General features: G+C 43.2%; 1 protein-coding gene and 1 non-coding gene across 3 annotated transcripts in view; one reads left to right on the top strand and one right to left on the bottom strand.

The window, feature by feature from the left end:
• Nucleotides 1–24,186, bottom strand: part of LOC126267432 (BTB/POZ domain-containing protein Tiwaz) — a 760,252-nt gene that overhangs the window by 29,695 nt on the left and 706,371 nt on the right. The gene's annotated exons all lie outside the window — the stretch shown is intronic.
• On the top strand, nucleotides 5,585–5,691 carry LOC126286442 (U6 spliceosomal RNA). Its single transcript, XR_007551696.1, has one exon. It is a non-coding gene; the product is annotated as a U6 spliceosomal RNA (small nuclear RNA).

Genomic DNA, 24,186 nt, shown 5'->3' with positions numbered 1-24,186 from the left:
ATGTGACTGAGGTGCGGTATCGGAGATAGATTTTCAGAAATCCGGAACGAAAGAAGATGCATGTTTAATGTCTTGTCGAGAATGAGGTCAATAGAGACACATGCACGCATGTCGGAAGGAACATTGCTCCTTAATAACACAGCCACTGTTATTTCGTATTTATTCGCTAATGCTGCTCCCTCGAATCTCAATATCCGGCCGCTGTGGCCGAGCGGTTCAAGGCGCTTCAGTCCGGAAGGGCGCGGCTGCTACGGTCGCAGGTTCGAATCCTGCCTCGGGCATGGATGTGTGTTATGTCCTTAGGTTAGTTAGGTTTAAGTAGTTCTTAGTCTAGGGGGACTGATGACCTCAGATGTTAAGTCCCATAGTGCTTAGAGCCATTTTAACCTTTTTTTTCGAATTTCAATAAATATGTGCTTCCTGGACGGGAATACACGTTACGCAAGAGTGCTGGTTGTGACACGTGGGCGACGACATATGGAAATTCGCGACTGGCCGTGACACGTGCTCGGATGGCAGAAGCGGTTACGGCGACCGCTTGCGTAAAGCGGGAAATTTGGGTTAGAGTCTCGGTTTGGCACAAATTTTCAATGATGTCGTTATTCCAGTGGTTCATATTGGCAACAATGAATGCATTTCCTCCGTTTCTTGACGACTGTAGTCGCCGCAGTGTACCATACTTACTGCTATTTCATGTTTAGGAATTCTGAATCAATACTATTCACCCTCCGCGAGCCGAGAGCTCGCAAGAACTTTTGTGGGGTGTGACTGTTTGCGTGCGTCGTTTTAAGACAATAAAGGTAGGGCTTTTATTTCTTTTGTTTTCACGTAACCAGTGCAACCATCCAGAATTATGGACAATGAAACTATGTATTAAATCATCATAAAGTGTCAGTCCTCTTTTTTTTATATGTGCCATACCCATCAACTACGCGCTGCAGATTCCATTGAGGAACTGCCGCGTTGGATTAGCCGAGCGGTATAAGGCGCTGCAGTAATGGACTGTGCGGCTGGTCCCGGCGGAGGTTCGAGTCCACCCTGGGGCAGGGGTGTGTGCGTGTGTTTGTCCTTAGGATAATTTAGGTTAAGTAGTGTGTAAGCTTAGGGACTGATGACCTTAGCAGTTAAGTCCCATCAGATTTCACACACACACACACACACACACACACACACACACACACACATTGAGCAACTATGATGCAAAAAAAGAAATGCCAGTGACAGGTAAGTGCACCTGGCCGTCGGTTGGAAGGTTATTGCATGAGTATGGATCCTTACCTGGAACCTGCCACAAAAAGTGTGAGTGATGGTGAATCAAAATTACGTATGCGGTCACCACTCAACGGAAGACGTTGAACTAATGAGATTGTCGATCGTCGGCTTAAAGGGGTAGGACGTCAAACGGGCCGGCTTGGAGCAGGAGAGGCACCACAGGATATTTTAATTTCCACTGTCAATACATATACAAATAAATTATAAAACTTTGTCATCATGACCAGGAAGGATTCAAGATTCATACTCATAACAGTGGAAATTCAGAAACATAACAAAATAAATTTTTACACGTGAAATTCCATCATTTTTTGACTTAGTATTAGCTGCATTTGTTGCTATAGGTATAGTTTTCTTCATAAATAAGAGAGATTCTTCGATGAATTTTGCACAGTATACAAACAATACTTACAGGTATATGAAACTCTAGAATCTATTTAATATACGAAAAAATGAATGAGCTGTTACATTTTAAACATATTTAGAAAAAACTAAAATTTTAAAGTTAATTATCTCAATTTCAATAGATTTGGAAAATTGTAGAGCTTCATACACCTGTAGGTATGGTTTGTATGCTGTGCAAAATTCATCGAAGAATCGCTCTTACTTATGAAGAAAAGTGTACCTATAGCAGCAAATGCATCCAATAGTAAGTGAAAGGAAGGTGAAATTTCATATGCAAAAAATTTACTTTTTTATGTTTTTGAACTTTCACTGCTATGAGTGTGAATCCAGAACCCTTTCTGGTCATGCTGACAAAGGTTTATGAATTTATTTGTAAAAGTATAGGTAGTGAAGATTAAAATGTCCTGCTCCAAGTCGGCCCGTTTGACGTTCTACCCCCCCCCCCCCCCTTATGATCGGCATTGTCCTTTGCAAAGGAGGTATCCCAGCATTTACCTCACACGGTCTATAGAAACTACATAATGCAGGTGTGATTTCCGTTGTTCCAGAACACGAGTCCGATGCCTCATCACGTCATCACCTTTTCGGTCGGAAATCTGGAGGTGGAAGAACCTTCCACAAACAGAACATTTCTGCTGACAGGAAAAGGTACCTGATTATCAAATCAGTAAATATTCCCTATGAACATACAACCTCCACAGTGTCCTATGATGTGAAGGTATAGAATTCTGTAATAATCATAAACATTCATAGGGATTTCAGATCGATTGCGTAGTTCTGGATTTCTGGAAGGCTTTTGACACTGTACCACACAAGCGGCTCGTAGTGAAATTGCGTACTTATGGAATATCGTCTCAGTTATTTGACTGGATTTGTGATTTCCTGTCAGAATGGCTCTGAGCACTATGGGACTTAACAGCTGTGGTCATCAGTCCCCTAGAACTTAGAACTACTTAAACCTAACTAACCTAAGGACATCATACACATCCATGCCCGAGGCAGGATTCGAACCTGCGACCGTAGCAGTCGCACGGTTCCGGACTGCGCGCCTAGAACAGCGAGACCACCGCGGCCGGCTTCCTGTCAGAAAGGTCACAGTTCGTAGTAATTGACGGAACGTCATCGAGGACAACAGAAGTGATTTCTGTCGTTCCGCAAGGTTCTGCTATAGGCCTTTGCTGTTCCTTATTTATATAAACGATTTGGGAGACAATCTGAGCAGCCGTCTTCGGTTGTTTGCAGATGACGCTGACGTTTATCGACTAATAAAGCCATCAGAAGATTAAAACAAACTGCAAAACTATTTAGAAGAAATATCAGAATGGTGCGAAAAGTGGCAGTTGACCTTAAATAACGTAAAGTGAGTGCTAAAAGGAACTCGTTAAACTTCGGTTACATGATAAATCACCGTAATCTAAAAGCCGTTAATTCAACTAAATACCTAGGTATTACAATTATGAACAACTTAAATTGGAAGGAATTCATAAAATACGTTTTTGGGAAGGCTACCCAAAGACTGCGTTTTATTGGCAGGACACTTAGAAAATGTAACAGACCTACTTAGGAGACTGCCTACACTACGCTTGTCCGTCCTCTTTTAGAATACTGCTGCGCGGTGTGGGATCCTCACCAGACGGGACTGACGGAGTACATCGAAAAAGTTCAAAGAAAGGTAGCACGTTTTGTATTAACGCGAAATATGGGAGATAGTGTCACAGAAGTGATACAGGATTTGGGCTGGACATCATTAAAACAAAGGTGTTTTTCGTTGCGGCGGAATCTTCTCACGGAATTCCATTCACCAACTTTCTCCTCCGAATGCGATAATATTTTGTTGACACCGACCTACATAGGAAGGAACGATCACCACGATGAAAAAAGGGAAATCAGAGCTCGTACGGAAAGATATAGGCGTTCATTCTTTCCGCGCGCTATACGAGATTGGAATAATAGAGAATTGTGAAGGTGGTTCGATGAACCCTCTGCCAGGCACTTAAATGTGATTTGTAGAGTATCCATGTAGATGTAGATCCAGAAAAGCAAGGATAAACCATAACATCAACGAGTTTGTGAAATAAGGTATTTGGTGAGATAGTGCGTAGAATATGGCAGAAAAGAAGTTTTTTGCACAATGTGGTTAACAGGTTAGTAAGACACATCCTGAAGCGCTAGTTTTAATGAAGCGATGAGTTTTGTAAATCTGACATTACATCGACTAAGTACAAGACTGTGAGTACAGCTTCGCAACGATTAAACGTAGAGGAACAAATAAAGAAATAACGAACCGCATTGTAGTGTGCCTGTGCTGAGAACATTCTGTGACATCAGCAGTGGTACCATATGCTGTTCCGTAGACGATTTGAGGGTCAGCACCAAAGTACCACTGATTCCGCTAGCCACATGCCGCGGGCAGGGCCGACGCAAAAATCTGTGCCGGCGAGATTTACGGGGGGCCGTTAGCTCTGCTGTGGCTGAACCCAGGGACCCCGCGACACAGTTACAGAGGAGCCAGGAGACAGTCCGGTTGGCCTGGTGGGCCAGCCCCGGAACTCAGACTGCGGGACACGGGCACCGCTAGCCCGTATGCGGTGTTAAGCTTAACACGGTAACGTGGTGCGATTTTATTTACTTTTATTTTTGGAGGGGGGTTGGGGGGTTCCAGGTATCAGACTTCTGACTGGTTTAATGTGCTGGTCACTGACTCCTCCCCTGACTCTACCTCTTCACCTCAGAGTAACTCTTGCAGCCAGTCAGTTGTTTGTTGGATGTATTTAAATCTCTGTCTTCCTCTGCGGTTACGCCAATTACAGCATCTTTCAGTACCGTGGAAGTTGTTCCTGTCCATTATTCCTGTCAATGCTTTCCACACGTTCCTCTCCTAGCCGACTCTGCCAAAAACATTCTCATTTCTTATCTTATCGGTCTTCTTATTGTTCAACATCCTTCTGCAACCACCACATCACAAACCCACTTCAATTCTCTTCTTTTCACATACTGCACGACTTCACGATTTCTTGCATCCAATCTCAGAAATTTCTTCCTTAAATGAAGGTCGATGTTTAATAGCAGTAGACATATTTTGGCTAGGAATTACCCCTCTTGCACTATGTCAGTCTATTTTTATGTCCTCCTTGCTTCCTCTGTCATGTGTAACTTTGCTTACAGGTAGCAGACCCCTCCACTTTGTCTAATTCGTTATTAAGTTTGTCACTAATCTCATTTGCGCTACTCTTCATTGCTTTTGTGTTTCTCCCGACGACTCTCAATCTTCACTATATGCCCATTCTATTCAACAGGGTAGCAATGCCATCTGTGAATTTTCTTATCGATACCTTTCACCTTGAATTTTAATCCCATTCCTTAACCTTTTCGACCGATGACCGCAGCAGTCTGGTCCCTTTTATCCCCTCCCCCCCTCTTAACCATTCTTTTATTTCCTTCATTACTTCTCCTACGCATAAACAGTAATGGCGAAAGGCTACATCACTGCTTTATACCCTTTGTAATCCTATAACTTCGTTCTTGACCTACCATTCTTATTGTTCTTTTTTGGATATTGTACACGTTGAAGATCACCCGTCTTTGGATATAGCCCATAACTATTTTTGTGAAAATGTCGACCACCTTGCACTATTTTGCACCGTGGAATGCTTTCCCTAGGTCAAAAATCCTACGAATGTGTTTTATTTTTCTTACATCTGTCTTCCATTATCAAGCACGTAAGAAATGCTTCACTGGTGCCTTTACCTTTCCTAATACTAAACTGATCATTATCTGACATATCATCAACTTTCTTTGCCATTCTATGAGGAAGAAGTATTCCTATTCAGAATATAACATTAGAAATGGTTGCAGTGGCTGGTCATTGCTTTGTCATTCCAAACTTCTCTCCATAGCTCTGTTGAATGTACTCGCTTCGGCGGTGCATATACTAAAATTGGAACGATACAGAGAAAATTAGCATGGCTCCTGCACAAGGATGACACGCAAAATCGTGAAGCGTTTCACATTTGTGCCAGCCGCGGTGGTCTAGCGGATCTAGGCGCTCAGTCCGGAACCGCGTGGCTGCTACGGCCGCAGGTTCGAATCCTGCCTCGGGCATGGATGTGTGTGATGTCCTTAGGTTAGTTAGGTTTGAGTAGTTCTAAGTTCTAGGGGACTGATGAACACAGATATTAAGTCCCATAGTGCTCAGAGCCATTTAGCCCTCTGTTGAATGACTTTCCAGGTGGTGCTTTAAGACCCGTAACCCCGCTGTACTCATAGAGAGGAATAATGTATCTCTAATGACCTTGTCGTCCAAATTACCTTCCCTCCTTTCTTTTTCGGTGTCCATTCCTTACGTCTCCATTTCAGTTGTCTATTCATTCTCAACAACACCGACACAAACATTAGACCGAGCGAGGTGGCGCAGTGGTTAGCACACTGGACTCGCATTCGGGAGGACGACGGTTCAATCCCGTCTCCGGCCATCCTGATTTAGGTTTTCCGTGATTTCCCTAAATCGTTTCAGGCAAATGCCGGGATGGTTCCTTTGAAAGGGCACGGCCAATTTCCTTCCCAATCCTTCCCTAACCCGAGCTTGCGCTCCGTCTCTAATGACCTCGTTGTTGACGGGACGTTAAACACTAACCACCACCACCACAAACATTAGAGGCAGATATTTTTCGACTCACACTAAACGATCAGCTAACACTTCACCGGCAGTTTGCACAAAGGCTACAGGGTATCACAGCCACAAGTGTCATACCACGAGATCAACATGGTGGACTAAAGAGTCCTTTGTACACAAATACTGTGTCTGTAGGCTGACATCCTGATTTACACACTGTTAGACAGGAATCTTGTTAACTGTCACACGTTAAAGTTGGAACAGGATCTGACGAAGGAATTTATCTTTCTCATACAATAAGCACAGCAAACCTAGTGCTCCTCACCAACCGACAAACAGTTTCAGTCTTCGATTAACTTTCACTTGTTCTTCCAAACTTGAGAGACGCCAAGCTCTGTTGGCTTGTCTCCTCTCATTTATTTTCTTCAACTGATGTCGATGGGAAGGTGACTGAGTATCAAGGGCTGTAATTACTCAAAACTGGTGATGGGTCTTACTCCATTTGCTATATATTCCAATGGTGGTGGAAGTTCTGTGTGGAAGAGACACGTGGGACAGGGGAGTATTGCACGGCCGTGTCCGTCGGCCGTCGGGATAGTCGGGCCCAGGTGACAATAGCGATGGCCAGGCACCCTCTGTTTTCTCTCGGCAGGAGAGAATCACTCCGACTTCAGGTCACGAGTGGCCTACCGCCTACCGCCGTGTCATCCTCAGTGGAGAATGCAGATAGGAGGGGTGTGGGGTTAGCACACAACTCTCCCGGTCGTTATGATGGTATTCTTGACCGAAGCCGTTACTATTCGGTCGAGTAGCTCCTCAATTGGCATCACGAGGCTGAGTGCACCCCGAAAAGTGGCAAAAGCGCATGGCGACCTGGATGGTCACCCATCCAAGTGCCGACCACACCCGACAGCGCTTAACTTCGGTGATCTCACGGGTTTATGGTTTAACTCAACAAGTCCTGTTGTGATGCTAAAACTCGCTATTGCTTCAGTAATTATAGAGCCACATCAGATTACCCTGCAGTTAGTCACATAGTTTAATACGAGGTGCATTCAAGTTCTAAGGCCTCCGATTTTTTTTCTAATTAACTACTCACCCGAAATCGATGAAACTGGCGTTACTTCTCGACGTAATCGCTCTGCAGATGTACACATTTTTCACAACGCTGACGCCGTGATTCCATGGCAGCGGCGAAGGCTTCTTTAGGAGTCTGTTTTGACCACTGGAAAATCGCTGTGGCAATAGCAGCACGGCTGGTGAATGTGCGGCCACGGAGAGTGTCTTTCATTGTTGGAAAAAGCCAAAAGTCACTAGGAGCCAGGTCAGGTGAGTAGGGAGCATGAGGAATCACTTCAAAGTTGTTATCACTAAGAAACTGTTTTGTAACGTTAGCTCGATGTGCGGGTGCGTTGTCTTCGTGCAACAGCACACGCGCAGCCCTTCCCGGACGTTTTTGTTGCAGTGCAGGAAGGAATTTGTTCTTCAAAACATTTTCGTAGGATGCACCTGTTACCGTAGTGCCCTTTGGAACGCAATGGGTAAGGATTACGCCCTCGCTGTCCCAGAACATGGACACCATTATTTTTTCAGCACTGGTGGTAACCCGAAATTATTTTGGTGGCGGTTAATCTGTGTGCTTCCATTGAGCTCACTGGCGCTTTGTTTCTGGATTGAAAAATGGCATCCACGTCTCATCCATTGTCACAACCGACGAAAAGAAAGTCCCATTCATGCTGTCGTTGCGCGTCAACATTTCTTGGCAACATGCCACGCAAGCAGCCATGTGGTCGTCCGTCAGCATTCGTGGCACCCACCTGGATGACACTTTTCGCATTTTCAAGTCGTCATTCAGGATTGTGTGCACAGAACCCACAGAAATGCTAACTCTGGAGGCGGTCTGTTCAACAGTCATTCTGCGATCCCCCAAAACAATTCTCTCCACTTCCTCGATCATGTCGTCAGACTGGCTTGTGCGAGCCCGAGGTTGTTTCAGTTTGTTCTCACACGATGTTCTGCCTTCATTAAACTGTCGCACCCACGAACGCACTTTCGACACATCCAAAACTCCATAATCACATGTCTCCTTCAACTGTCGATGAATGTCAATTCGTTTCACAGCACGCAAATTCAGAAAACGAATGATTGCAGGCTGTTCAAGTCAGGAAAACGTCGCCATTTTAAGTATTTAAAACAGTTCTCATTCTCGCCGCTGGCGGTAAAATTTCATCTGCTGTACGGTGCTGCCATCTCTGGGACGTACTGACAATGAATGCGGCCTCATTTTACAACAATGCGCATGTTTCTATCTCTTTCCAGTCCGGAGAAAAAAAAAAATCGGAGGCCTTAGAACTTGAATGCACCTCGTATATCGTAAATTGGGTAAAGAGGTCGACCCATGGAGTGCCATGCACGACAAGAGCAAACAGGTTCTTTTGCATACAAAAATCGTTGTGCACAGTATAGAGAGTGACAGTTCCTAGAAGCGATGTTTATCTTCATAACGTTGGCACATAGGTTTTACTCAGATCATGGAACTAGTTACACCGCGCCACCAGACATTCTTTCAAATTTCAGAGTAATTCTTCCATATACGTTCCTACATTAGCAGTTCCGCTAGAGAGCGTATGGTGAATAATGGTTGACCACCCTGGGGAAGGTTTCACAACTGATACTTCTGTATTGGAGGTTTGGTAAAGCTGTAAAATATATATGACTCAGTTTTTAAGAATGCTGGCAGCAATTTTAAGTGGCTTGACATCAATTATAGGAAAGGCACAGAAGTTTAATTTGCCCTGAAATTTCACGTTTCATGGTTATCACACGATGAGCCGAACATCTCACGTTTGGTCTAGAAATATACAAAGGAACTTCAACGAATAAATTGCATATTATTATGGCAGGCCAACTAACTATTATTGAATACTGTATTACACTTCAGAATGACACCGATTCATGACACTGTTCTCGATCACAGGTACCAAGTCTCTGCAAACAATGGTAGGGGCTTCGTACCAATCATTCAGTTCCTCTACGATAGAAATCTGCTCCTTGGGTTTAGAGTCCAGATCAAAATATTTAGGGTTACGCAAAAGAAATCATTAAACTCGTGGTTTATTAGAACAGTCAAACGTAGAAAACGAAGAAGTGACAACTATAACTATTTCTGTATTAACTGAACTTCTGCCTATTGTATATCACACGCCGTGATCTGGTACTTGACTGAATGTCTAACAATAAAAATATATCACAAAAATACTTTAACTGGCTTAGAAATTTCATCAGCATTCGTTCCAATGGCGCACCTACATTAATGTCACAACCACATAAGTAAGAAATAAGAAATAAATGCGGGCCGGTGTGGCCGAGTGGTTCTAGGCGCTGCAGTCTGGAACCGCGCGACCGCTACGTCGCAGGTTCGAATTCTGCCTCGGGCATGGATGTGAGTGATGTCCTTAGGTTAGTTAGGTTTAAGTACTTGTAAGTTCTAGGGGACTGATGACCTCAGAAGTTAAGTCCCATAGTGCTCAGAGCCACCTGAACCATTTTTTAAGAAATAAATACTGTGAGTCGTGTACCCAAAGCATTATATTCGCCTAAAAACAACTTCCAGTGGAGAAAAGATGGCAAGATGTCATTCAGAAGCACCTTCCATGTTGCTACGAGCTCGTGTGCCTCGCAACGAGTCATGTTGGACAGTAACCAAACACAAGACCCCTACCGCGTAAGAGCCAGTTGCATGGGTTCTCTTACAATATTTCTATACCTCTTTAAGTGAGTTTTGCTATTCAAAAGAGCAACAGCAACAGCAACTGCGAAGCTTTAATCTTTTAAATGTTCTGGAATATTGTATCTTGTTATCTCGCTATCGATTTTACCCACTTTCTTTTCGCAAAATGAGGTAATAGACTTAAGGTTGGTGACGTAAGTACGAGTGCTTGGTTCCCTTCTACAGGAAATTAGAAACTAGATTTTGCAATATTCAGATGAAGCTCACGAGCGTCAGGCACCAAGGCTACATCATCGTCCAATTTTGATCACCCCAATTTTGATTTTCTAGCGATCCTCTATTCTATCACTTTCTCTATCGTTTCTTGTCATAATACAATATTTTTTCTTATTTCATTCTCATTGGCAAAACTGGCACAGAATGGCAAGACCACCATTTGATCGTGTTTTTTTTTCTATTAAAGCAGCTACTTACCGACAGAACTCTTATGTAACCACTGCAAGACGACGCACCACGTCTGTAACATAATGCGGTAACAATCTGCAGTAATGCAGTACCAAAGACGAGATTTAGTTACGTTCACACACGAAGTTCCGTATTTTTCAAGAGTAGTTCCTTGTAACAGCCTTCCAAAAGTGAACTAGTTTTCATTAAAAGACTTCGCTGTGAGCAACAGCAAAAAGATCTTGCTTAGTCTCTGTTGGATTTCCTTTTGGTAAGTGAGTGTTGAAAATAGGGGTGACGGTTATCACTAAAATAACTGGTTTTCGGTTATGCCGTTTTCTTACGTCTCCAGTTTAACCTAACTTTTAAAATCGAGCAAAATAACCCGTTTCTGAAATAACGATTTTCGGATTTTTATTGCTCTCATTTACAGTAAAAACGTAGACTTCGGATAAAAATTAAAAATTCTAATAAATGTAAAGAGTAGGAGATCTCGATGGGTATGGAACTGAAGCTGTGGCAGAAGTCAGTGCCACTGACTCCAGTAAATGTGGCGAAGGAGAACGAGACGGACGTGGCGTCTGCGAGATCGAAGGGTCAGAAGTTATGACTTTCTTGCATCGTCACTTTTGAAAGGTATCAATTTTTCACCCTGATACAACCAAAAAATTATCAAAATGGTTCAAAGGACTCTGAGCACTATGGGAATTAACTGCTGTGGTCATCAGTCCCCTAGAACTTGGAACTACTTAAACCTAACTAACCTAAGGACATCACACACATCCATGCCCGAGGCAGGATTCGAACCTGCGACCGTGGCGGTCGGGCGGTTCCAGACTGTAGCGCCTAGAACCGCTCGGCCACTCTGGCCGGCTGAATCATTATCCCAAGTTAATAGCACGCCAATAAAATTATAGGTATATCAATCAAATTCAGTTTCTTCCTGAAGGAACATTGTGGATGTATTCTCTTTATATCATGTCGCAAGTTAGTTGTGCTTCCTCCCGTTTTCTACCTTTTTGGAGCAAATGATGATTTGTACTTGAGCCACAGCATTTTGTAAAATATTTCCCTAACTAGGTGTGGTGCCATTTTGCAATTCAACCGAAGTCCGACGCATAGACCAGTTGGGGCAAGTTTAGCTCACCGCACGTATTCGTTTGTTTACAGGACACAAATGGTTCAAATGGCTCTGAGCACTATGGGTCATCAGTCGCCTAGAAGTTAGAACTACTTAAACCTAACTAACCTAAGGACATCACACAACACCCAGTCATTACAAGGCAGAGAAAATCCCTGACCCAGCCGGGAATCGAACCCGAGAACCCGGGCGCGGGAAGCGAGAACGCTACCGCACGACCTAGAGCTGCGGACTACAGGACACACACTACATACGTACTGTCTCAGCGATGTTGCACAGACTCTTATGCCACGCATCTTTTTTTTAAAGTTTCTAACTGTCGGTGTCGTTATTGAAAGAGTGCTATTCATCTTTGCAGTTTTCTATAATAGCCCATTATTGTCAAGCAATGGAAATTTTATGAACAAACATTATTCGTTTTTAAAATAAAGATTTTTAGTACTAGAACGAGATTTTCACTCTGCATCGGAGTGTGCGCTGACATGAAACTTCTTGGCAGATTAAAACTGTGTGCCGGACCGAGATTCTAACTCCGCTTCAGAGTGAAAATCTCATTCTGGAAACATCCCCCTAGGCTGTGGCTAACCCATGTCTCGGCAATATCCTTTCTTTCGGGAGTGCTAGTTCTGCAAGGTTCGCAGGAGAGCTTCTGTAAAGTTTGGAAGGTAGGAGACGAGGCACTGCCAGAAGTAAAGCTGTGAAGACGGGGCGTGAGTCGTGATTGGGTAGCTCAGTTGGCAGAGCACTTGCCCGCGAAAGGCGAAGGTCCGACACACAGTTTTAATCTGCCAGGAAGTTTCAGTTTTAGTACTGTTGATATGGCAAACTGATATACCAATTTTTTAAACTGGCTATTAGAAAAAATGAAAAAGAAGCAGTCGTCAACCGAGACCAAACAGATAACGAAAAATACCGGTTGCTCAGACTAAAACACAGATATCGTTTTAAGGGAAAGTGATGATGTAATTTATGTCAGTGTCGATATTCACTGAGGAACCCACGTCGACTTGACTTTTGTCTTTTTCGATCTCACGTTTCTGTCCGTGATCGACAGAGTAAACGTCGAGTGTCCGTCGAAGGCGAAGGAGCCGACAGTGACACGCTCGAAACGTGCTGTGCCACACTGTCTGGTTGCACTTGTTTACTTTTTGTGGAGGGAATGGCGGTAGCAGCGACGTGCCCTCGCGGGTGTAGCGAGCGCACGGGACGAGTTTTCGATGGATCGATGTCGCGGCCGTTTGCCGGCAATTACGCTAGCCCGACTGGCCGGCAGGCGCTGTTTTCGATATCGCCGCGTGGCGCAGTGTGATCGACCGACGGTTATTCCATTAAATTTTGTGGCGCGCGGCGCTCGGCGAGAAAGAGGCGTACAAAACCGCTTTCAGCGCGCTCGCCCGCCTGCCTCGCGCACACAGACGCGGCCCACAATAGCGACACCGCCAGCCCGCGGTCGTAATTGATCCATCATTGAGCGCTGCGGGCGGCGCGTTTGTCCGCCACAAATGGAGTTGTTGTGCGTTTCTTTATTGGGTGCCCCGTGTTTTAATGACGCCACTAAAACGCAGCCGGTTTCCTTGACCTGCGTTTTCCAATTATTATTGCTAAAGCGCCTCTTTGAACTGCGCGCAACGCATAATTTATCTTTACCGTTTGAGCTGTCTGTTATAGTGAGTGCTGCAGCACCGGTTTCATGGACTGTTGTTACGACACGCAGGTGAATTAAACAGTTAACTAACTTTTATTATCTCTGTGTTGCGACAGATAAACGCCACGCTGTGGAATTAATATACTTAGTTCGAAATTATCGGATTATCCGCTTAATAAAAGCACACAATAACTTCAATTGTAGTTTCATCCAGTTTAGATTCGGCTATTGCTTGCAAGATATGTATTTCGCGAACTACTGTACAGCAGATGCTCGAATTTATTGGTTACTGCTGTTACTGTTTACTGGCGAATAAATATCTTCTTTCTATTCACAACTGTCCCCATCATCTATGCTAGACGTTTGGCAGTTTCGAATATTGTGGGACATCATAAGAACCAGTCTCTTGTTAAGAAAGGAAAACGTCAAATAGTCATCTAGCACCCATGTGGTCACTTAATATCAACAATCATACTGGTTTTGTGTGGCCACAACTGGCGCTAGATAACTATTTGACATACTGCTTTCATAACAAGAGACAGATTCTGAGGATGAACCAAACGAGTCTAAACAGGTCAGCTGTCATGATTCCACAAAATGCCGTCAAGAAAAGTGTGAATAATAAAAGATATTTTTCCATCAGTATATAGAAACAAAAGTTAGCTGTAAATTTCGACAAGTATTACAAATAGTATTTTTTAAAAACATATAGTGTGATCTAATTCAACAATAATGAATTTCACTGAATAAATAAATGTCCGCTATCTGCCAGTTGTACCACAGTCTGTCCTGCCGTTTTTACCCAAAATATACAGTTGGTGCAGAAATTTCTGTGTCTATCTTATACAAATTGTTCTCGAAATTTATGCAATAGTTCTTCACGATTTAACGCCACTGTCTTCCAGCGAGGGAACTGGAAAAGAAAAGAATTTTCGTCATGTGACTGTGTGGTAGGAGATACTATAGAGACCCTTATATGAAGTACTCGGTATCACATTTTTACGTATTATACGATACACAATTCACGGTATAACACATGTTAAAATACAGCTTTTCGTGCTTTGTATCATGTAGCATTGTACACGAGATATGTAAAAAGTAACACACGTATTTAGTTACCATCAGCTCATTTGAATACAAGTAACAGGAATTTTTAAATAGTGGAAAAGCATCTTATTGTCAACAACAATTTTACGAAATTTACAGACAAACTAATTATTTCATTTGCGTTTCTCTCAGCCAATAATCAAGTAAAAATGTCAAATGGCAAACCACCTGTCAAAATTCGCTTATTTCAAAAAACCTGAAAATTAAGGTTTTGGATAATTTTATGGTTAACAAATGCACTGAAAGTTACGTTCATTCTCAAGAGATTAGGTTTCCATAAAAATTAAAGTCATATGCATTGTAATTAGTTCTGTAAGTAAAAGTTTAAAATTTTCTCTTGAAAACAAACTATTATTTCGATCATTTGGTTAAAAAGAGATTCTTATGTAAAATTTGAATCTCAAAAGCTAATTGCTCATTATATAAAGTAATCCAAAATATGTTAGCATCGAAATTCCTATTTTAATTAACGATGTATTAATTATTTTGTAACGGGTATTGTTAGTGACATTTCTATAGCAGAATTTCGGTACTAAACTTGAAAAGCAATGTTAGAAATCACATTTGTTATAATCAGTCATTTATTGTGTTCAAAGCTTAACTGTAATTTCTTATGCAACAACTGATTTTAATTGTAACTCAATGTGACTTGTTGAACAATACTTTCAAATAACTTGCATTATTAAAATATATATATATATATAAGCACTGAGCATAAGAGCTCGGGGGTGGCAGTAGAGAGGGAGGTGTTTTCAGTTAGTTCGACTATGTGATTTCAAAAGTTAGTGTCTTTAAGCTTTGCATTGTACGAATGTTCTGGAACAGTATAAACATTAACAAAAAATGCAAACTACGTATTCTGCAACCTTTTCCGATCTGATCGACTGGTGAAACTTGCTGTTACTCAGGGGTCACCTAGAGACATTAAAGTTATTGGAAATTCATTACTTTACCGATAATAAAGGAGTTGTCATCGTCAAAAGCTTTTTATAAACAAGGGGCCTTTTTTTCCGAACACATCGCAAACAGCACACTTCTCGGCCCACGAAATTTACCACGTTCATTAAAATTTCGAGGAGTAAGTGAATAATTTGGTAAAAAGCTTCAACTGCTGCTGTTAAGACGCCAGTGCCAGATTGTACAGGCCAGTGAGCTGAAAATGTTCCCTCAATAACTGAGAGAGTAGCCCGAAATTCCAGAAACTCCATTTGCCGTCGATCACAAGAACCGAAAATTGTGAGAAAAGGTCTTTTTAAAACCCTTACAACGTTCAGCGGGAGCAAAAAATACCGTTTGTCGATCATTTTCAGCAGCTTGAATTTGTCAATTGGGCGATGGATACCCAAAATGTGGAGAAAATTTTGTGAGGAGTATCATTTTTAGCGATGAGGCGCATTTCCAACTAGACGGTTACGTCGACAAAAATAGTTGTCGGAGAATCCACGCATAACACTTCAATAGCAGATGCAGGCCCAACGAGCCACTTTTCGGTGCGAATTTTGTACGCGTGGCGCTATTAGAGCCTAGCCTTTCAAGTATGCATGATGCAGTGCTGCTGTGAACTGTATGTTATCACAACATGAAGAATAATGTTTTTTGACAGAACTGGAGGAGTTGGACCTCGAAAACAAGTTTTCCCAGCATCATGGCTCCACTTGTCATAACGCGCACGAATCACACGCGCTGTTGCAGGAGCAATTTTTCGGTCGAGTCATCTGACGCCGTGGAGACGGTAATTGGCCACCTACACCTTGGTGCAGTGTGAGTATTTCGTGTGGAGACGCGTGAAGTCACGTGTTTAAGCTACGAAACCGAGAACAATTCCTGATTTAAAGGACCAAATTGAGCACGTCATTGCCGATATCGATCCAGGAATGTTATTTGTTATGATGTATATGAAAATTTCTACCAAGTTCGGGATTCGAAAAAATGGTTCAAATGGCTCTGAGCACTATGGGACTTAACATCTGAGGTCATCAGTCCCCTAGAACTTAGAACTACTTAAACCTAACTAACCTAAGGACATCACATACACCCATGCCCGAGGCAGGATTCGAACCTGTGACCGTAGCAGTCCCGCGGTTCCGGACTGAAGCGCCTAGAGCCTCACGGCTACCGCGGCCGGCGGTGGGGATTTAAACCTGGGTCTCCTTGTCCGTAGCCAGATGCGCTAACCACTAGACCATCCTGCCACAGTGGCTGTGTACACCCTAGCACGTCTCTCTCCTCGATCCAAACTCCCATTGACGCCTCATCCTATTTGGTATTGTCCGTTAACGCGAACAGCATTACAGGGGCTCTCCAGCTGTACTGGAATAGTACCTCAGCTTCGAACGAAACGGAGAACTCTGTCTGAGCCACAGGCATAGGTGCTTCAAGAATATGAAACTATTTGGTCACTAAAAAAAGTCGTGTGACAAAGGCCTTCCGTCGGATAGACCGTGCGCCAGGTGCAACTCTTTCGATTTGACGCCACTTCGGCAACTTGCGCGTTGATGGGGATGAAATGATGATGATCAGAACAACACAACACCCAGTCCCTGAGCGGAGAAAATCTCCGACCCAGCCAGGAACCGAACCCGGGCCCTTACGATTGACATTCCGTCGCGCTCACCACTCAGCTATCGGGGGCGGACGTATGGTCACTGGAACCATACAGTTTCTTTTGATTGGTTCAACCACACAACCCCATTCTGAACTGATAAGTAAAAATAATATTTCAATATTTTTAGTAAATAATATGTTTTATTCGTAAATTAAACTGTGTGTTATCATTGAGATGCGCTACAGCTAACCGTCCCGACTCGGTGGCTGCAGCGTGTCCCACGGAACGCGCGTGTTCAGTGTTCACGCTGAGCGCGGGTCCTGCGGGAAGGTTATCTTGACACACCTGCAGTGTGAGTAGGCAGCGCGGTGCGCCTGTGTGCCGGAGGCCCAGCCCAGGGCGAGGGCACTGCCTGGACCAGCTGCCCGCTGCCATAGCCAAACAGGATTGCGGGTTCCCGGGGACAGGCCAGTTGAGGACGACGAGGGCATTGACCCTCCACCGGGGCCGCGTGGTAACTCTCCTCAGGGCCCACACACGGAGCAAAAATTTATTCCTGCTGTAAAAGCAGTAAGCACGATCAAGCTACTACCCTACGCCTTCTCCATATTCTACTGTCGTCTTCAACGCTAAGAATGGTTTGCCGCCTCATTGTCCATTTTAGATCGATGTCTATACTCGGTAAACCGCCTCCCAGTGTGTGGTGGAGGTTACTTTCTAGATCCACACCTTCTGTTGAGTGGTACTTAAGATAGGTAAATAAATTAGTGAAATCAATGTGAAGTGAAGTAGAAATCAGAAAATAAATGAAAAACTTAGTTTAGTTTAGAAGAATTAAACAGTAGCAAACAGCGGACAGAGCAGCAGTGACAGAAGAGCCAATGACCATGAAGTCAGCACGTTGAGAAGAAGCCATCGCCCTCCCCCAATAAGCGGACGCTGTCGTTTCAGCCGTCAGAGCATCGCCCGACCGGCTCACGTATTTCTCAGTTGTCACATGTGATAAGAGGCCCTCGCCTACATTCCAAGAGCTGTCGATTCAGCCGTCAGGGCATTGCCCGACCGGCTCACGTGTTTCTCAATTGTCAAATCTGATAAAAGGCCCTCGCCTACATTCCAAGAGCCAATGACCGACGTTAAGAAGATTCTTCGAGACGCTTTTCAACGTAACAGAAAAGGCAATGAGCGTGAAGTCGTTCACCTCCAGCGAACTGAAGTGAATAAATATGCGAGACGCAGTGGGCCCGAAAAGAAGAGTAGTTTTCAGTTCAGTTTCGGAGCTAAAGACCGTCATGCAGGAAGAGGCTACATCGTACACAAAAGCACGAAGTCCGCCGCTGTAATGGAATAGCAAGCAGCAGCCTCGCCGCCAGAAGACAGAAGTTAGAAGGTATTTGAAGACTGATTTTTACGTACCCGGGTGACTCGTGAGGACGGAAAGGAGACGGCCTCACATCAGCAGTCACCTGGGAGCTGGGATGAAGATCTGACAGCCGAAGACTGGCAAGCGGGAGTTCGTTGTTCGAGTCCGGGACACTGGCCTTCCCCCGCCGCGCCGCTCCACTGGCCGACGCACGACATAGACACACGCGGCCGCTTAGAGAAGAGGAACACTGGGACGCCACATCCAAGGTATCACCATCCGATGCACGACTTCGTTCTCAATAAGTAAACGGACTACAGCACGAAGCGCATTTCCAGTCAACTGGGCGAGACGGAGACACGAGATACACACCGCCAGGCGTAATCAGACGCCGCCGCTGCCGTAGCAGAGGCTTCGCAAGCGACACAGCTGCCGCTCTCCCAGCCAGAACAATCGTTTAAGGAAACGGTTGTACAAAACTTTCAATAAAAGTTATCTTATATAAAAATGCTGTTTCATTGTACCTTATACCCGAGCCAAGGAAGAACCCACAGTGCCCACATGTTGTTAAGAAAGAAAAAGTAATTTATTTAGTGTTATCCACCCTGACATAATGCTTTAGAATTAAATTCCCTTTCCAGTAATGCTCATCCTGAAAATTGACTAGCATCAAAAGAGAAAACCGACTTACACTTCATATACCTACATATACACCACTAACTGATTTTTCCCTTTCGCTGTTCCATTCACGAATGGCGTGTGGTAAGTACGATGGTCGGTAAGCCTCTGTACCACCTGTAACTTCTCGAATTTTCTCGTTGTGGTCATTTCGCATTGTGGGCGATAGTAACATATTGTCCTAATCTCTCCGGAAAGTACTCACAAGATATTTCATTACTAAACATCTCCGTGAATAACTGCGTCTTTCTTGAAGCATCTGTCATTGGAGTCCGTTTGGCATCTCTTCGTTTGATCTTCTCTATCTTTTCTATAATCCGGCCTGGTAAGGTTCCCAGATGGGCGAACGATACTCGAGAATCGGTAGAGCAAGCCACTTCTTTAGTGAATGAATTAAACTTCAGTAAGATTCTTCCTATGAATCTCAGTCTGGCATCTACTTCCACTTAAGGTCGCTCCGAATTGATAATCATAGATTTTTGCGGTAGTCACTGTTTATAGCAATTTGTCATCAATTGTGTATTGGTATATTAGTGGATTTCTTTCCCCATGTAAGCGTAACATGTTACATTTCTTTACGTTCAGCATCAACTGCCAGACGTCATGTACCCCAGTTACTATCCCTTTTCTTGCTCCAGTCGCGAATGGTTGGCGGAGACGATTGCTCTACTGACTGAGCTACCCAAGCACGACTGACAACCCGTCCTCAAAGAATTGCTTCTCCAAGTCTGTGGAGCATTTGCCCTCGAAAAGCGAAGTCTCGGTCCGTCACACAGTTTTATTGTGCCAAAGACTTTACTATTCTATCGACTCTTATAGGAATGTACGCTCTCAGAACTTAAACAGTAAAGCACACGGTGATTCCGAGTGGCTCTCTTGCAGTGTCTGCCACTCAGATTCGCTGAGCATGTCTGTGACGCTTTCGCGTTTGCTAAATGAACCTGTAACGAAACACGCTGTTCTTTTCGGATCTTCTCTCTGTCTTCTCCATCAATCCTATCTCGTACGGATCCCAGACTAAGGAGGAATATTCAACGAGGTTTCTCAAAGCTGCCTCCTCCGTGGGTAGACTACATACTCTCAGCATTCGTCCGATGAATCTCAGTTTCGAATTAGTTTTATGTGGTTGTTTCATTTTAAATCGCTCCGCACGTATACTCCTGAATGTTTTATGGATGCGACTGCTTCCAGCGATTGTTCTGCCATAGTGTAATCAACAGTAATGTGAGTTTGTACCTATTTATGAGCAATACGTTAGATATGTTTATGTTGGGCGTCAGTTGCCAATCCCTGCACCAAGCGTCGATCCTCTACAGATCTTCCTGCAATTCACTACAACTTTCGAGCGTTGCGACCTCTTTGTACACAACAGCATCATCCGCGGGAAGCCTCATAGAACTTCTGTCGTTATCCACTAGGCTATTTATATATATAGTAAAAAGTAATTATCCTATAACACTCGCTTAGGGTACGCTCGAAATTACTTTTACGTCTGAAGATATCTGTCTATTAAGAATAACTTGCTGTGTTCTTTTTGTTAGTAAGCCTTCAATCCAGTCACACAGCTGGTGTGATATTCTGTACACCAGTATTTTGTCCAATAGGCACCAATGCGCAACAACGCCCTCCTGAGTTCTAGGAACAAGCCATTCATCCCAACAATGTATGGTATCGAAACGCTGCGGCTGACCTAATTTAGCCATTGTACATCGTTTCTGCGTATCACTTGCATAATGGTCATCTACGGAATTCCTAACGTGGTTTAGAGTATACGAATCTGCAAAGAGTCACGTCGTATCTTTGTAGGCCTCCATACTCCGAGCAACCTCTTTGCAACTACGTTATTCTGTCTGCGGTTTGTACAGCATTCGGTGATACCATCTATGCTAAAGAGCATCGATTCTTCTCCATCCTCATCTTCAGCTGTTTGTATTTCACGCCTACACGTTCTGCCTTCAGCGGAAATGCCGTCTCGATAAACTGCCTCTGGAAGGCATTTTTCTTTCTTTGCATGCATATTACAGCCGACATGAGGTAGGTTTGGTCAGCAGAGATCTTCGAAAAAAGTGCTGCAACCCTGAAAATGTTGAGAGTGGCTTTTCTGAGTCATGCCTCTTGTGATTGGTGTTAGGCCACGCAAAGCGCAGCCTACACCTGATTCTCCAGCGTTTTCTCTGTAAGAGAAGAGGCGCTTACACTTTCAAATTGTATCAGAGTGATTGAACCTCTTGGTCGAAGTTTTGTTTTATTTAAACATGTTAAAGACCTCTATATAGTTTCCATTGCGCTATGGAAGTTTTACCTAGTACAGGATACTAGACTAATAACAGTCAATCACATCGTTGCTCATTCATGGGTCAAAATTTTGTACAATAAGGGAAATAGTTTTAGAACACTAATAGTGACGTCATACCAGTTATGCACTAAGGTTAAGGTCAAGCAGGAGGTAAGCGGCTTTCGATAGCATATGCTACATACGAGATGTCTTTCAGGCTGCATCCATCAACTGTTGCATCTTTTTCGATATACGTGAAATTCTCGTCCTGTCTTTATTTGTCTAAAACTCTACCAGTCCTTGTGGGAGGTCTGTGCACTACATAAATGTTTGCTTCTACTTATTGTTTTTCAGATTATTAGCAGTGCTAAGTATGAAATCCACTACTCCTCGACCTTTATGAATCGATGTTTCAGTGTCTGTATTGTTAAGAAGTGTGGTGTAAAGTTCCTTAGAGTTGTGAATTCTGTCTGGATAGGTCAGATGCTAAGACCATTACCCTAAAAAATCAAGGTACCGAGTTCGAGACTTGGTCCGTCACAGAGTTTTAATCTAACAGGAACTTTCAATGAGTGTGAAGTCACACTTAAAACTAAAATATAATAATGGTCTGAGATAATATGCGGGGTATTAACGTTATGAACAGGCGACAGATTTGGTTTGGCTTCATTTCTTCCCCTCTCCGTTAATTTCTAGTTTAGAGTCTGGAAAAAAATCCAGTTGCTTGATTCCCACACAGAGGTATAAGATTCACTTTTCAGAGAAAAGAAGCAGACAAACCCTTCGTTATAAAGAGTTGTGTGTGACAATGGAATTCAGAGAATTTCAGTTATTCCGTTAGAATCCCGATGTAAAGAGGAAATCACGATCTTACACACTGTGGGCTGCTCTAAAAAGGCCACACTGCCACGTTTCCTATCAGTTCCGGCAGCATTTTTTTGCGGAGGCAACGTTGTGTAAACGAAAGGCAGTCTAGAGCACCCGCTGCGGGGCATCGATTAATTCAGAAACGTTTAAATCGCCAACAAGGCCTCACGCAACGCAAGTTGGTCGGGGCCCAGCACCTAATGTGCGCTGCGAGGTGTTTAAGTTGATTGACAGTTTTCGCTTCTGGATACGTGAGGCAAGCCATTTAAACCGTTATGACCTACATATAGGACAGTGACCTGATTAAGTGGCGCACGCTAAAGCTTAGGGCGGGACCGACTGTGTGAAAGGTTTACTGTGTCGGCACGCAAGGGAGGGAGAAATCCCAGATTTCCGCGATAGCTTGTCTACGAGAACCGTATCGCGATAGCTTGTCTACGAGAACCGTACACCACACTGGGCGGATGTTACTGTTCCATAAGCTACGCACTCTAAGTTCAGGCTAACATCACTCACACCAGCACAGGGAAAACTATATAATTGCTACTGCTTCTCCAAATATACGATTTACGATGTCAATGGCGGCCATTACTGCAGATCGCTGAGGGTCTGACTCGAACGACACTCCTTTCGATTTAAAGAGTCGTGAACTGTCTATCATTTTACTGTTTTACGGCTGCGTGTTCACGGCCGACAGATCAGCTCATGTATTGAGATCTCCAGCTTGAGACGCTTATACATTTCCGGTTCTGCATAGTAGACGCGTCATTTGCAGCATGCTGGTTTCATTGGAACGCGGTTGTCACAGATAAGCTGACTAGTCTCTACTGGGAAAAGTCAACACAAAAATATTGTTTATTAAGTAAATAAATTATGCCACAATTCTAATATACCGCTTTCCAATGGGGCTACTACTACCATGGAGGAGAAGTTGGTGAAGTGGGTATACAGACTTTTGTCCTGTATACTATTCATGAACGGAATATTAGATTAGATTAGATTAATACTTGTTCCATAGATCATGAATACGACACTTCGTAATGATGTGGAACGTGTCAGGTTAATAAAAGATGTCTGTACAAGAAATTACATTACACAAAATATTGCATGACACTAATGATTAAGTTTTTTTTTTATTTTTTTATTTACTTTATATCTAAAAATTCAGCCAATGAGTAGAAGGAGTTGTCATCTAGATATTCTTTTAATTTATTTTTAAATGTTAGTTGGCTATCTGTCAGGCTTTTGATGCTGTTTGGTAGGTGCCCAAAGACTTTTGTGGCAGCATAATTTACCCCTTTCTGTGCCAAAGTCAGATTTAACCCTGCATAGTGAAGATCATCCTTTCTCCTGGTGTTATAGGTATGCACACTGCTATTACTTTTGAATTGGGTTGGATTATTATCAACAAATTTCATAAGGGAATATATATACTGTGAGGTTACTGTGAGGATCCCTAGATCCTTAAATAGATGTCTGCAGGATGACCGTGGGTGGGCTCCAGCAATTATTCTGATTACACGTTTTTGTGCAATGAATACTTTTCTACTCAACGATGAATTACCCCAGAATATGATGCCATACGAAAGCAGTGAATGAAAGTAGGCATAGTAAGCTAATTTACTGAGATTCTTATCACCAAAATTTGCAATAACCCTAATAGCATACGTAGCTGAACTCAGACGTTTCAGCAGACCATCAATGTGTTGCTTCCAGTTTAACCTCTCATCAATGGACACACCTAAAAATTTTGAAAATTCTACCTTAGCTACAGACTTCTGTTCAAATTCTATATTTATTACTGGAGTTGTGCCATTTACTGTACGGAACTGTATATACTGTGTTTTATCAAAATTTAAAGAGAGTCCGTTTGCTGAGAACCACTTAATAATTTTGTGAAAAACATCATTTACAATTACATCACTTAGTTCTTGGTTTTTGGATGTTATTACTATACTTGTATCATCAGCAAAAAGAACTAACTTTGCATCTTCATCAATGTGGAATGGTAAGTCATTAATGTATATCAAGAACAGTAAAGGACCTAAGACCGAACCCTGTGGGACCCCGTGCTTGATAGCACCCCAGTTTGAGGTATCAGC

The sequence above is a fragment of the Schistocerca gregaria genome, chromosome 1, assembly GCF_023897955.1.
Source record: "Schistocerca gregaria isolate iqSchGreg1 chromosome 1, iqSchGreg1.2, whole genome shotgun sequence".
Taxonomy (NCBI): Eukaryota; Metazoa; Arthropoda; class Insecta; order Orthoptera; family Acrididae; genus Schistocerca; species Schistocerca gregaria.
This window is presented reverse-complemented; position numbering and strand designations above follow the sequence as displayed.